Genomic DNA, 13017 nt, shown 5'->3' on the forward strand with positions numbered 1-13017 from the left:
GGCTATTTCCACTGAGTTTGTGATCCTTGAGAGCATCAGGAACAATTTGGAGGCCCATGAGTCTAAGCTATTGACATTACAGCCACAATATGCCCAAAATCCCTCCTCTGCGATGAGACATGAAATCAAGACCGAGTTAGTTGTGATTAGAAATGCAGCCAGTAGGGAGCTGCAATATCTGAACATGCCAATCATAAAGAGAACATACGGGAAAGTGGACAGGTCTGGTTGGATATTAGCCCATGATATTAGGACTGAGACTTGGAAAACACATTTCATATGACAAGAGACAGGATGGGTCTGATACGCATACTGATGAGGACATCAATTATCTGTTTTATCAATTCTACTCCACTCTACCAGCCAAAGGGTACTGCCACTGTCTCGGAGATTGAGCAATATTTGGGTGGCATACCGATGACCTTACTACCCAGAGACGCTAGTGAAGTGCTGGATGCTCTGATAACAATCGAGGAGATCAAGACGGCTATTATCGATCTTCCCCAATAGTAAAGTGCTGGGGTCTGATGGGTATTGTGCTGAATTCTATAAAGAATTATGTGCAGAGTTAGCCCCATACATGCTACAGGTCTGGGAGCAGACACTCCGATGGGGGTCCTGCCTGAAACAGTATGCAATGCTATCATAATAGAGAGCAACGTGCTCACCTTGGAAGCAAGACGACGCATAGCCACAAAGGTTTGATCCCCGGGTCTGCGCTTAGAAGCCTCTGGGTATTAAGCGCATTATAAATAACATATCATACTTCTTAAGCAGGGTTGAGTGCAGGTCATACAGACCACTGTCACTTATAAATATTGATGCCAAGATTTATGCCAAAGTCCTTGCGACTAGGCTGTCACCCCTGATGGTACATCTGGATCAATCCAGCTTTATACCGGGGCGGTCAGTGGTGTCTGATATAAGACGTTTCCATAATGTGCTAGCCCAGGTTCCACCTGAATCACAGGTAGTGGCGGTCTCCCTTGATATGCAGAAAGCTCTTGATAGTCTCGTGGCCTTTTCTGTTCCAGGTGCTGCCCAATTATGGTTTTGGTCTAAATTTCATCTTGTGGGTCAAAGTGCTGTACAATAAACCGGTCACCTGAGTTTACGTACAAATGGGATGTTTTCCCCGAATCTGTGGCTGGGAGGCGAACGAGACAGTGGTGCCCTCTTTTGCCCCTACGTTTCGCCCTGATAATTGAACTATTGGTGCATAGGATTTGTGACAAATTTGGTGAAGCAGACATACGATTAGGTGGGAAGTCCGAAATTATATCATTGTATGCAGATAACATTCTTTTGTACATTCGGAACCCCAAGGACAACTTAGTGAAGGTAGTGGGGGCAATATCAGATTTTGGCAAATACTCTGACCTCCACCTCAACAACAATAAGTGAGAGATTTTCTTTATCGGACGAAACACGGAAGCTGACGGATATGTCGGGACTCACGTGGGTTTCACACAGCTTTTGCTATTTGGGGATCCAATTAGTCAGATTGGCCTCACTGATGTTTGATTTAAACTATGGGGCCTATCTAACAGGTCTGAAGACCAGGCTGCAGAGATGGGGACATATCCCGCAGTCGTTGGCCGGGAGGTTGTCATTGATCAAGATGATTATATTAACTAAACTTCTTTATTGTTTCATAATATTCCTCTGGGACCTGGTGTGTTTTCTTATCTGATCTTATTGGTATGTGCTCCTCCTTTCTCTGGTCTGGTGGACAGGTTTGAATGCGGTGGGGACACCTGGAACGACCTTATGAAGTGGAGGCATATTTTGAGCTATATTCCTTGGTGGCACAAATACACGATGCAACACATTGGGAAGCTGAACAACCAGAGGTGCCTCACATCAAATTGGAATGACTGCAGGTGGGCCCCTGCCCCTTTTGCTGCTGCTGGCAAACAAATACAGAAAGCTCATACCTCTTAGACCCGGTAGGTGCGACCTGGGAGGCCTGAGTTAGGTTGAATTAAAGGTTGGAGATACCTGCCCTGTGTGACAAACGCCTTCCACTTTGGGGTATGTTTGCAGTGGCGCCCACCACTGATAGGGCTGTGGAGACAGTCTGGAGCAGGTCGGGAAACCTTATGTTGGCAAAGCTGAGTGTAGTGCGACTACTACCCGAAAGTATCTTGGCGCTTACTCTAGGAGATTTCTATGGGCCAGAGTGGTTCATTAACTCGAAATATCGCCTTATACAATTCAAAGTTCTTAGATTATACTACACCCCAGCTAGGCTTACTATGTGTCGTCCTGCAATTGTCAAAGAATGCCCCAGATGCTGCAGCCCGAAATGCCAATTTGATACATAAGTTATGGGATTTCCCCAACCTGAATTAATACTCGGTGGAGGTTTGCTGCACACTAGAGGAAATACTGGGCCGACAATTGCATCTCACGGCGAAATACTGCCTGTTGGGTTACACAGGGAAAATGTCAATAGAGGCAACAAAGGTGTCTTAATTTGGGGCTGCCCCTCACTAAGACGGCTGTCCTGATGCGATGGACCTAGAAGGACCCGCCTAAGCTGATTAATTGGTTGAACAATGTGATCTGGGCTAATAACAATGAAGAATATGTTACAATGGTGCATAGTAGTTGTCATCCTAAAGATATTTGGCAAGATTTCCGTTCAACTTCTGCTGTGCACTGAATCTACTTTCATAGCTCTCTATGTATACAGATTGACACATTGTGCTTTGTTAAGCAGAAACCTGTGCAGTTCCCTTGGGGACCACTGCAAAAAGTTTAAGACTACAGGAGTAAGCAGTAAACCCAATTGGTAGCAGTCTGCACCACCCAGATTTACCTGGTAGCTGTGGCTGAGCAGTCAGACTTCTCTCAAGTAGAGTTAGGCAGTATACAGAGCATACACAATAGGGCCAAAAATACAGTAGAACAAGCAAACACTGACCAGAGCTTGGGTATGAAAAGTATATAATTATTTATTTAACACACTGGCACTAATATATCAAGCAAGTTCCAACACAGTCACTATAAGTATATACACCTCCCTAGTTAATTATTCGACAAGTCTAGGTTAACACACCACTTATTAACAAAACGGAGGTGAGCGCGTAACCTTAGATGCCACTCCAATAATTCGTTAAAAAGGGAGAGAAAAGGCAGAGCATGGAAATAACACAGTACCAACACTTTTAAGAACCCCCAGCAAGGCAGGAAAGCAGGGTCTACTGTAGAGCTAAAGTTCATAGGCCAGGCCCACTCTTAGAGAGAGCAAGGCTGAATGTGCCCAAGATCACACAGTGGAAATGCACTCAAAGTCTTTGCAGAAAATGTCACAAGAGGTTGGATCAGTTCAGAAAGATAAAGTTAGAAGGTTTGGAGGCCAACCCAGTTGGAAAGTCAAGGATTTACGGGACACCTTGGACAGTCCGTTGCAAGGGAGGGCAGGAGGGACACAGTACCTTAAAGGGTGAGAATGTTCCAGCGGGGGGAGTTGTTCCTGGCAGCGGGTGCAAGTTGTGGCTTCGACCAGAGGAAGAGATGATCTCGACGAGGAAGAAAGCTGGAAGCCGTTGCACTGCCAGGGATGAAAGCAGCTGCGGAGTTCCCGATTAAAAGGTACGACCCTTTTCTTCGCGGTCAGTGGTGAAGCGTGGCTATCCAGCCGCCGGGTGCTTGGCACGGGCGATTCGACCACGAGACGTCCTGGAAGGCGAAAAAGGCGAACTGGTTGGTCCCACCAGCTCAAAGGGAAGAAGACTCTCCTGGAAGAAGATCTCCTCTGTCGTTGGGGAAGTGGTGAGTTCTTTACAGCAGGACTCCACCGGTGGTGTCGTCGTTGTAGATGGCTCAGCGTCTCCCCTCTTTGGATTCTTTAGGTCCTGTGGCGACTTCTGAAGTTCCAGTCCCCAAAGCCCTGCTTTTATGCAGAAAAACCCCCATTCAACAGCCTAGCTGTCACTCAAACATGCTAAGTGGTGAGCCGGGCGGCTCACCACTGGGCCAATCACACAAGAGTGCGACTTGAGTTGCCGAGGTAACTCAGTCCAGGGTGCCTAATCCCCCGCCCACACATCCTGTAGACCCCAGACAGAGTGGCACCATTTGGAGGGCTTCTGTGCAGAAGCCCGCCAAAAAGTGGAACAAAGGGCTCGACTTGGGTTAGAGTTTCAGAGGCGAACACAAATGCCATTTTAAAACTGAGTCCTGGCAAAAAGACCCAACCGGGGAATTAATATTAAATAAATAACCCGGCGGTATCTTTAACATTGCACCAAAAAGTGGTGCGTTTAAAATCAATGGGAAAATCCCATAAGAAATATTCTGGTGGAATATTTCACGTGGTATCCACTGCCACCAGCCAGAAACTCGACAAGGGGGGACTAGACAGTGCCCCCTTGGAAAACAGACCCAGGGGCAATCGAATTACCCCTACCAGTACTTCCACAATATGATGGTTTGTACTGCTTCTGTTCACAATTTGAGACTAGTAAAGTCATGGTGACTTTACATGCCCTGGGAGACAGTAGTCAGTCCCAGGGTATGGAGTCTATGTTTGGGGGTCACTAAAAGACCCCTGTGTCACTGCACTGAGGGTGCTGTGTAACACACATACCAAAAACACATGAAGCCCTATGGAGTAAAAGACCCCATAGCCCATAAAACAGATTCACTGTCAAAGGACATTCTCAAATCATGCCTAAGAGTGGGAGAAAAAAAGTCTTAGCAGGAGAAAAATATAAACCCCAAAAAATCCAGCAAAGCTGCTGGGGGACTCACTAGGTTTGGGAAATTAGCCTTAACAGAGAATTCTCCCTAACATGCTTTATGGTTGGCATGTTCTTGATATTACGATATGTGCTGGCATTGTTATGTGATTCCACGTTGCTTGATCACAAAGTGCTTATTAAATAAAGTTTATTTAAAAAAAACAATATTTGGTGCACATCAGCAAGTCATACTTGCACTTATGGAGCAGAAAAGCACCACACCCCGCCCCTGAGTACTGTGTGCACCCAACATTTCTAGTCCTAAATGCAAACGTTCACATATGTTGTCCACAACGTTTTGATCAGATGCTGACAGAATTCCTTGTAATGAAACCGCATCTTATTCAAAGACTCTGAAGTCTGACAACATGAAGCCAATGCATTTTGCTCACTGAGATTCATCAGCAGGGCAAAATCTACGGATAATACAAACAGAAATGGTATTAGTGAGCCTTACAACAGATAGACTAAAGTGAATTAATTAAAAATCCAATGCATATCAATACATCATACCTGTCTTGAAGATGTGCCAGATCATTAGTCTTAAAGAAGATAAAAACAATACTAAAATGAGCCCCTTTTGTTATTTACAATGAGCCAGAATTGTCCAGACTTCAAGAAACAGGAGTGGGTACCTGCACCACAAGTTTCCCATGCACTGCCCTCAGGGCATGAGACATCTCTATCACTGGAACTTATCAAAGTCTTGAAATTGTTAGATCTGTATAAAGAATTTCCCTGTGGATTGGTTGGGACCGGTTTTTAGTTTAATTTTTACCCTGTTAATAATGTTCTTCTCTTATTGTATTTTACTGTGATATACTTATTTATGTAACAACTGTGAATGAAGAGTTTTGTTTTATGTGATATGAAAAGTTAATGTTTTGACTATTACATATATATTTTATAAAGAGAACAATTATGCAATTAATAAACCATCACTGCCAAAGGAATTCTATAATATAACTGGTTGCAAAGAAATGCTAGTTAGTCATAAACTCACCATAAAAGGATCAAAAGAACTACTGATTATGCAAACGTGTGTTACAGGTGCATTTTATCTTTGAAGAAAAGAGCAAAAGCCTGCCCTGTGGAAAATGCACCCTGAGGTACATGTATTTGTGGGATGAGACTGAGTCCATGAAGTTGTAATGTGTTCCTACTTCATGTGCCCCATATGTTGCTCTTTGGTGTTAAACTGTGTGACAGGGTCAGTAGTCTTACACTGTCAAGAAGGGATGGTGACTCCTGGGGTGGGAGGCCTGCCAGGATGGAAGACAGGCCTTACCCCCCAAGGGGAAGGTGACAGTTGGGAGTGCTCGCCCAGTCCCTTCTTTATGTGCCTGTGTGATTGAAAATTATACCACTCTTAAACACCACATACCCATATTCCAAAATGTTGGCCAGTTTCTCTGTATTTGTTCTAGAGATTTACAGATAGTGGCAGCCCCAGCAGTGGACTGACGTGGAAACGACTCCCAAAAAACTCTGCATACCAACACATCCCAACTGGCAGAACAAAGGAGCCAAACCGCTATATGGCAGAGACAAGCGCATCAAATTTCAATGCGTACCCTGGACCGCTCCATAAAGCAACAGCACTCGCGACAACAAAGCCGTGGAGCCTGTGATCCGATCCAGGAGGGATCAACGCAACGCAGCCCAGCCATGAAACGTCTCTTTAAGAAAGACTAATACCATAGACTTTGGAAATGCTCACCTGAGTTGGAAGTTTTGCTATAGCGGCCTGCCTTTGAGACACTGTGGCGGTCCTGCAAAAGAAAAAGAGGTGTGTATTCGACCCCCTTATTTGTATTCTGCTGAACGTAATACCTTCTGAGCAGAGACTAATTGGTCACGGGAACCCGAAGGGGAGAACCAGTGGGAGGAGAGGGAACATAAGAGGGCAGTGAAAACAAAAAGTTGTGGGTTGTTTGGGTGAGGTCTGAGGAGATAGACCAAGAGAACAGAAGGAGGAAGGATGGAGAAAAGGAGTTTGGATGCATTTTATAGAGAGGCCCCGCCTGGTGACTGAAAGTGGTACTGTGTTGTGTGAGTGAAAAGGTTAGCAAGAGAGGCGTGAGAAGAAGGGTGACTGAAGAGAAGGTGGCATGCTAGTGTGGAGGGGAGTGATACTGGTGGGGAGGCAAAGGAATAGTGATGTAGAGGGAGGAGAATAGTAGATAGGTAAGATCTATCCCAACAGAGGGAGAACAGGAAACACGAGGGAGGAGAGTAGCAGAGTGGGAGTGATCATAACATCAGGGAGTAGAGTAAGATGTGGAATTTCAAGTGAGTGCTCAAAGTGGTTGAAAAGCACTATCAAACCTGGATCCCCGATAGGTGTCACCTAGACTGTTCCAAGAGGAAGTCTAGATAGTTAAGACATTTGCCTTTAGGCCATCAGCGATAAATATCTTGTAGATAGGGGTTTCTGATCACTAGTACCAATCAGGGGTCAAGGGAAGCCTGGGTTAGGGTAGAACCGCCCAGTCCTAAGTTTTGTCAATTGAAAATAAAACCTTTGTTTGATGCTGGAAATGCATTTGAGCATGATAATCCCTTATCATGCGTGTTTCTGCACAGGAGTCCAGTTGGGACTTCGGCAGTGCAGCTCTTCCTCTTTTTGGTCATGGTGAACAGAGACCCCTGGGATACCCTTATGGCACTTGTGGGTGGGGGTACAACCCTGTACCCCTAGTGTACGTGTGCGGGCACCTGTGTGTTGCACACAGAGCAGGGTATGGGCTGGTAGCAGCTTAATGCTGATGTGACAGGTGCTCTGAGTATCCTCCATTTTGGAATACCCAGGCCCTGCCATAGTAATCAGTGGATTCCTGATAGAAGGCAAGTTGGTATCTATTGCCTGTTACCTTGTTTTCCCAAGTCCTGTGAAGCCCTAACTCTATCCTTTTCCCTGACTGGCTGTTGGGTGGAAGAACCATATATGGTATTGTGGGGAAGTCCAGGCCAAACTGGCTGAGCCTGTCCAGTGAATGTATGTTGTGGGTAAACCCTTAGGGTGGTACCTGTGTGAATGGGTGTGTGACCATTATGCATTCTATGTTATGAGTGTCTGATTTCTGTGTGTGTGTGACACAACGAATGAGACAGCCCTGCCTGAAACTGACATGAATGCAGTGTGGTGTGCTGAAAGGCTGGGTGCTTGCCCCAATCCAAATTCCTTGTTATGGGTGTCTGGGTGGAAGTGAATGGCCTGAATGCCTGTGAGCCTGATTGGCTGCCTGCCTGCATGATTGCCCTTCTGTGTTATTGGCTAACTGACCCTGGCTCAGCCAGAGGGAATGAGGGACAGATGTGTGTATATCTGATGACCTCTCACCAATTTGTTCAGAAACTGAAGTTGAAACTTGAAGCCCAGCTGGAAGAAGAATTGCTGCTGCATTTCCTTCGGCGAAATTTACAGCTGTCGAGTCTGACGAGGACTGATCTGAGAGAGGACCTGGCTAGGAGACCTCTCCCCGAGCTACAAGGGACCATCGTGCAAAACCTGCTGTTCCTCAAGGTACCTGTAAGGAACTCATGGTGGCAACAGTAAAGACGGACACAAGTGATCACAGGTCAAGTGTGTTTATTAAACTGTATAAATGGGTGAGAAAAATGCCTAATCTAAACCTTAATCTAAGATCGGAGCAAGCTATGACCATCAAATAATAATAAGGCAGTCCTAGTGGCGTCTTGTCAAATAAAAGGGCCTATTCTATTAAAAAGAACGATTGCCAAATCCTTAATGCTAAGTTACAAAAAAGGGTGTGGGATAGTGGTCACAAGAAAAGAAAGAAGTGTTCACAAATAATAAGGCAGGGTGTCCCCCTTCCAAACTTTCTAGCACAGAACAAGACGGGACTTCTGAGCACAGCACACTCCTTTGCCTCTCCAGCACAAGGCAATTGTTGTTCTCAGCGATATCGGGATCCTCGGTGGCCAAGTCTCTTTTGCACAAAGTCTCTTGCCCTGAGGGCTTGATGTATCAAAATAACAAAACAAAGTTCCTTTCTGCTTACATGTCGGGTAATTACTCTTCACCCTGGGATCCTTCTCTTCCGGGCTCAAATCCTTCTGCAATGTTAGCCTCCCCCCGTTGGGTTCACTACAGCCTTTTCTCAGACTATTTCACTTGTCGGATTCACGAGTCTCAATGTCTTTTTAAACAATGTTTCATTGCAGACATCCCTCAGCCAGGTTCACTCTTGTCACCACAATGTTTACAGGGTTAACGTACCTCACCCCGTTCAGCAGGCATCCCTCAGCCGGGTTCACATTTGCCACTGGTACAGTTCATCTTGATTTACACGATGTGGGATTTGTTCCCCTTAGCTTTCCTCTCGTCTTGCTTTCCTCTGGATTATGGGTCAAAAACCTTTGAGTGTACAAGGGGTTTTACTTGACTCTTGTATGACCACTTTGACCTCTTGCGTTGGCCCTTCTAGGGCCTGCTGGTATTGATAGTTTCAACAAAAAGGGGACCGGTCAGTCTTTCGAATGAGCGCTCACTTGGCGCCGGACCACTCTGCACCTGATCTCCACCTGGGTTTTCTAAACAGTTCTGTAGCACACCAAGACTTTGTTCTTTGATTCACATTACGTTGTTGCTTGCAACCTTCGCTTAATCACAGTTCCGTTCACTATCGGTTTTCCCTCCGTCTCACCTGCTATGATGAACTGCTTTGCTTGGTATTTCTTGTTTCTGGAGGATAGGGCGGTACCACGGTAGCAAGCGTCTCTCCCTGACTTGGCTATCAGTGTAGGAGGGTTCCGGGCACCGTTGACACCTGTTACACTACACGCTGGCTATTGTTCACAGCCATATGATTCCTTTTTTAGAGGCTTCGTGGATCTGGGTTGAAAAGGACAAGGGCACTTACCTCCTGGTCGTCCTTTCGGTTGTCGCCTTCTCCTCCTCTTGAACTGCCGTCCTGGAATAGCTGCCTCGTTGTACAGTCTGCCTTGCTCAATGTGTGCTCTCGTGCTCTACCTTTTATCCCTGTGGGGAAGGGAAAGGGTTGTCAGTTGTGTTTGATTATTGTCAATTGCGTGACTCTGCCTGATTCTTGTGTATGGAAATGTCAGGTAAATGGCTCTAGTGTTAGTTTGTTGTCTTTCGTGGTGTAGGAAAGTGTTTGTGTCAGTAAAAGGGGCAGGGGGTAGAACTTCTGAATATCCTATGAGGTAGAATGGGGAAAAGGTGTTGTGAGGTGTGGGGGGGGGGCAGAGGTACAACGTCTCACACGTCGGTGTCCCACGTCCAATCCCTGAGGACCCCCCATCCAGGTGATCCTCCCGCACTGGTCCACCCCCAGGAACTGGATCCATTAGCGATGGGCGTGTCCTGGCCGCCTGAATGACAGATCCCCTGGGACTAGTCAGGGAGACACCTTCAGGTTTCTCACATACCCTGAAAGGCAGTTCCAAGAGGCTGTCGACCGGAGAAGGGGTCCACCAAGAATCCTGAAAAGAAGCTCCGGGACATTGAGGCCATTGAAGTCCATTGCCATCGACCGGGGTTCCGAAGATTTCCGTAACCGCTGGAAGCCAGTCGAATCGTATCACCCAGAAGCGGGGCCATCTTGACGCTGTGCTGCTCGACAAACGGAGCCGCGAAAGCTCCACCTTTGCCTAAGGACATTTGACAGAGCGCTCCCTTGCCATCACCGTCGACCTCTTTGTCCCGCCGGAGAAAGTCGAGGTCGCCGGCTGCTGAGGAAAGTAAGCTGGTGGGTTTCCCACTACCCGAAGCCGATAAAGATGTCCCGAGGACACTGACTGAGTTAAGATCTGAGGTCGAGTCCCCATCGCCAAAGCTATCCCAAAGTACGTGCTGTGGCTGCAGTACTGGGAATTGGCATATTCTTGAGGCCATCTGTGAAAACGAGAACCATGCTTGTGTTGCACTTCCCTTTCAAATCGCTGCCCCTGGATGAAGGCCTTTTGAAACACATCATGAACAATTATGCTTGTTCTTCCTCATTTGTCTTCTGTGCACTGCAACTATGACATTGACTTCTTGATCATCAGTAGACAGTAAACAGTTGTTTGAAGCACAAAAGGGCAACATTGGTGATTGCCTGGGCCATGAAAGCAAACCTGTTGGAAGGACACTGATTAACCATGGCTGAATCATGAATATAGTGTACTAACCACAGCAGTGACAGTCATAGCTTGCTCATTTTAGACAACAAAGGCATGAGAGAGGTCACAATCGTGGGTAAGCCAACAGTGCCAATATTTAAAGTTGGACAGTGAAACTATATGAGGCCTGATTGGCAAAAGTAAGGGGCCTGTGAAACTTGCCAGCGAATCATGGCATGGGGACATTAACTCTTATGGTAGGGCTTAGAGCACATCAAGTCCCTTCCCTGAGAAGATCATGCCATCCATCTATTTCCCACCCTGCTCCAAGAAGAACACATCTCTCACCATGCTCGTCTGTTGCATGAGGAGGAAATGTGTGCTCTGCAGCAGACTGCACCAGTGGCTGAGCAGTAATGAGATGAGGGGGGTGTGGTGCCAATAATGTGCTAGGGCCTTTCTGCTGGGCTGAGAAATCAGTGGTTTTGGAGGCTGATGGAGGTCTTTGTCCAGGAGAGGACGATAGCCCAGAAGAGGAGCACATATGTGGCATGAGCAATCAGCTGCATTGCAGGCCCAACAACTTCAGTATAGCAGCGTCCATGAAATAAGCAGCAGAGTCGAGCCACTCTAGTAGCTTATTTCATGCAGCTGGTAGAAGTGAAAGAAGACCCATGGATGGATCGCATGCAGACAAGCTCACCATCAGAGATGCAGGCCGAGAGTCAGGCATGACCGGTCCAAGTGGAATGTGTGATGCAGAGATGGCTATGGGGCCAGCCCACCTCAATGTATAAACATATATTTACCATGTTGATGGAATTCAGCAGAACCAGTCCACTACTTAAATATTCTGGGTGTTGTCCACTTCCTGTATACATTGATTTACTGAAAACACCATTTCTGGGAAAGCATTTCGATGTAATCACCACTCGTGCACAAGCAAGCAATCAGTGCTCAGCCACTGGTTTCTTCACCAATTTCCATCTGAGAGATTCCCTTCCGAATATATCAGGATGCCATTTCAATTGGCAAGAGTAGGATCTGTAAAAAAAAGAAAATGAGGGGGCGCTGCTGAGCAGCTATGTGATGGCAGCTTAAGCCGAGAGCTCCGGCACCACGAGATCCTGTTGTACTTAAAATCCTGTTCACGCCACTAAATTGGACCTGGAAGATCCTGTTGTGTGACGGAGGGGACCAGGCACCAGTAGATCGAGAATCCTTGAAAACTGCAAGGCAGAAGCGCAGCTGTGCATCGGCAAAGGCTTGGACCATGAGAGGAGGAGGAGTGACTGATCGCCAACTCCGGGGTGCGCGACCGAGCTGCGTGACCGAGCTTGGACTGTGGCCTGCAACTCTCTGATGGCAACCGTTGCCTGCAGCCCTTATTGTCGGCATATCCCAGTGTTCATACTCAGTGACACAGGCTTTCAGAGATGGTCTCCCTTGCTTGCCTTGGCATTTCGAGCGCATACTCAGACGCGTGTGACCGGCGGTGCGGATTATGAACACCATCTGAGTCCCGAGATTCACACCCCTGGTTATATCCTGCAATACCAGACGTCATCAGTTTAAGAACACTCGGCCAGTGACACGGTAAGAAGAGCGGAGGGCTGGAATCCTCATAAGCATTTAATACATATCACGCGGCGAGTATCAGGGTAGATATTCCACGTCCTGAGGTGCCTTTTACAGCAGTAACTATCAACCATACCAGCCACCTCTGGTACCTGTTGCCCGTCAATGTGTAATTGTTTGATGGTGTGTACTGTGGGTTGCGAGTACCTGAAATATTGATGTACCAGGCTGCTGAGACTGTGAAACAGTAAAGTTGATATATGGAAGACACCACCTGCAGCTAGCTGACTCTGTGGGAGGAAGTGACATCCACTATGAGTCATTGAGATATCTGGGAGCAAATGTTGCCCTGCTTGCTTCAGTTAGCATCCAAGACAACCCCCTTTAGCTCTGTCTGGATAGGCTTGTTAATACGGAGAACCCAGGTAGCCTCGTATAGGTAAAAAGTCCAATTGCAAGCTTACCCGACCCCTGTCCACCACGGCACCATGTGAATATATAGTATGTGGCCTGCACACGATCTTGTACTGGATGATTCTGGGATCCATGCTATATACAATTATATATAAGTATAGGACTACACTGGCTCCTTGAGAAC

Source organism: Ambystoma mexicanum, chromosome 10, assembly GCF_040938575.1.
Source record: "Ambystoma mexicanum isolate Mex_15411 chromosome 10, UKY_AmexF1_1, whole genome shotgun sequence".
Taxonomy (NCBI): domain Eukaryota; kingdom Metazoa; phylum Chordata; class Amphibia; order Caudata; family Ambystomatidae; genus Ambystoma; species Ambystoma mexicanum.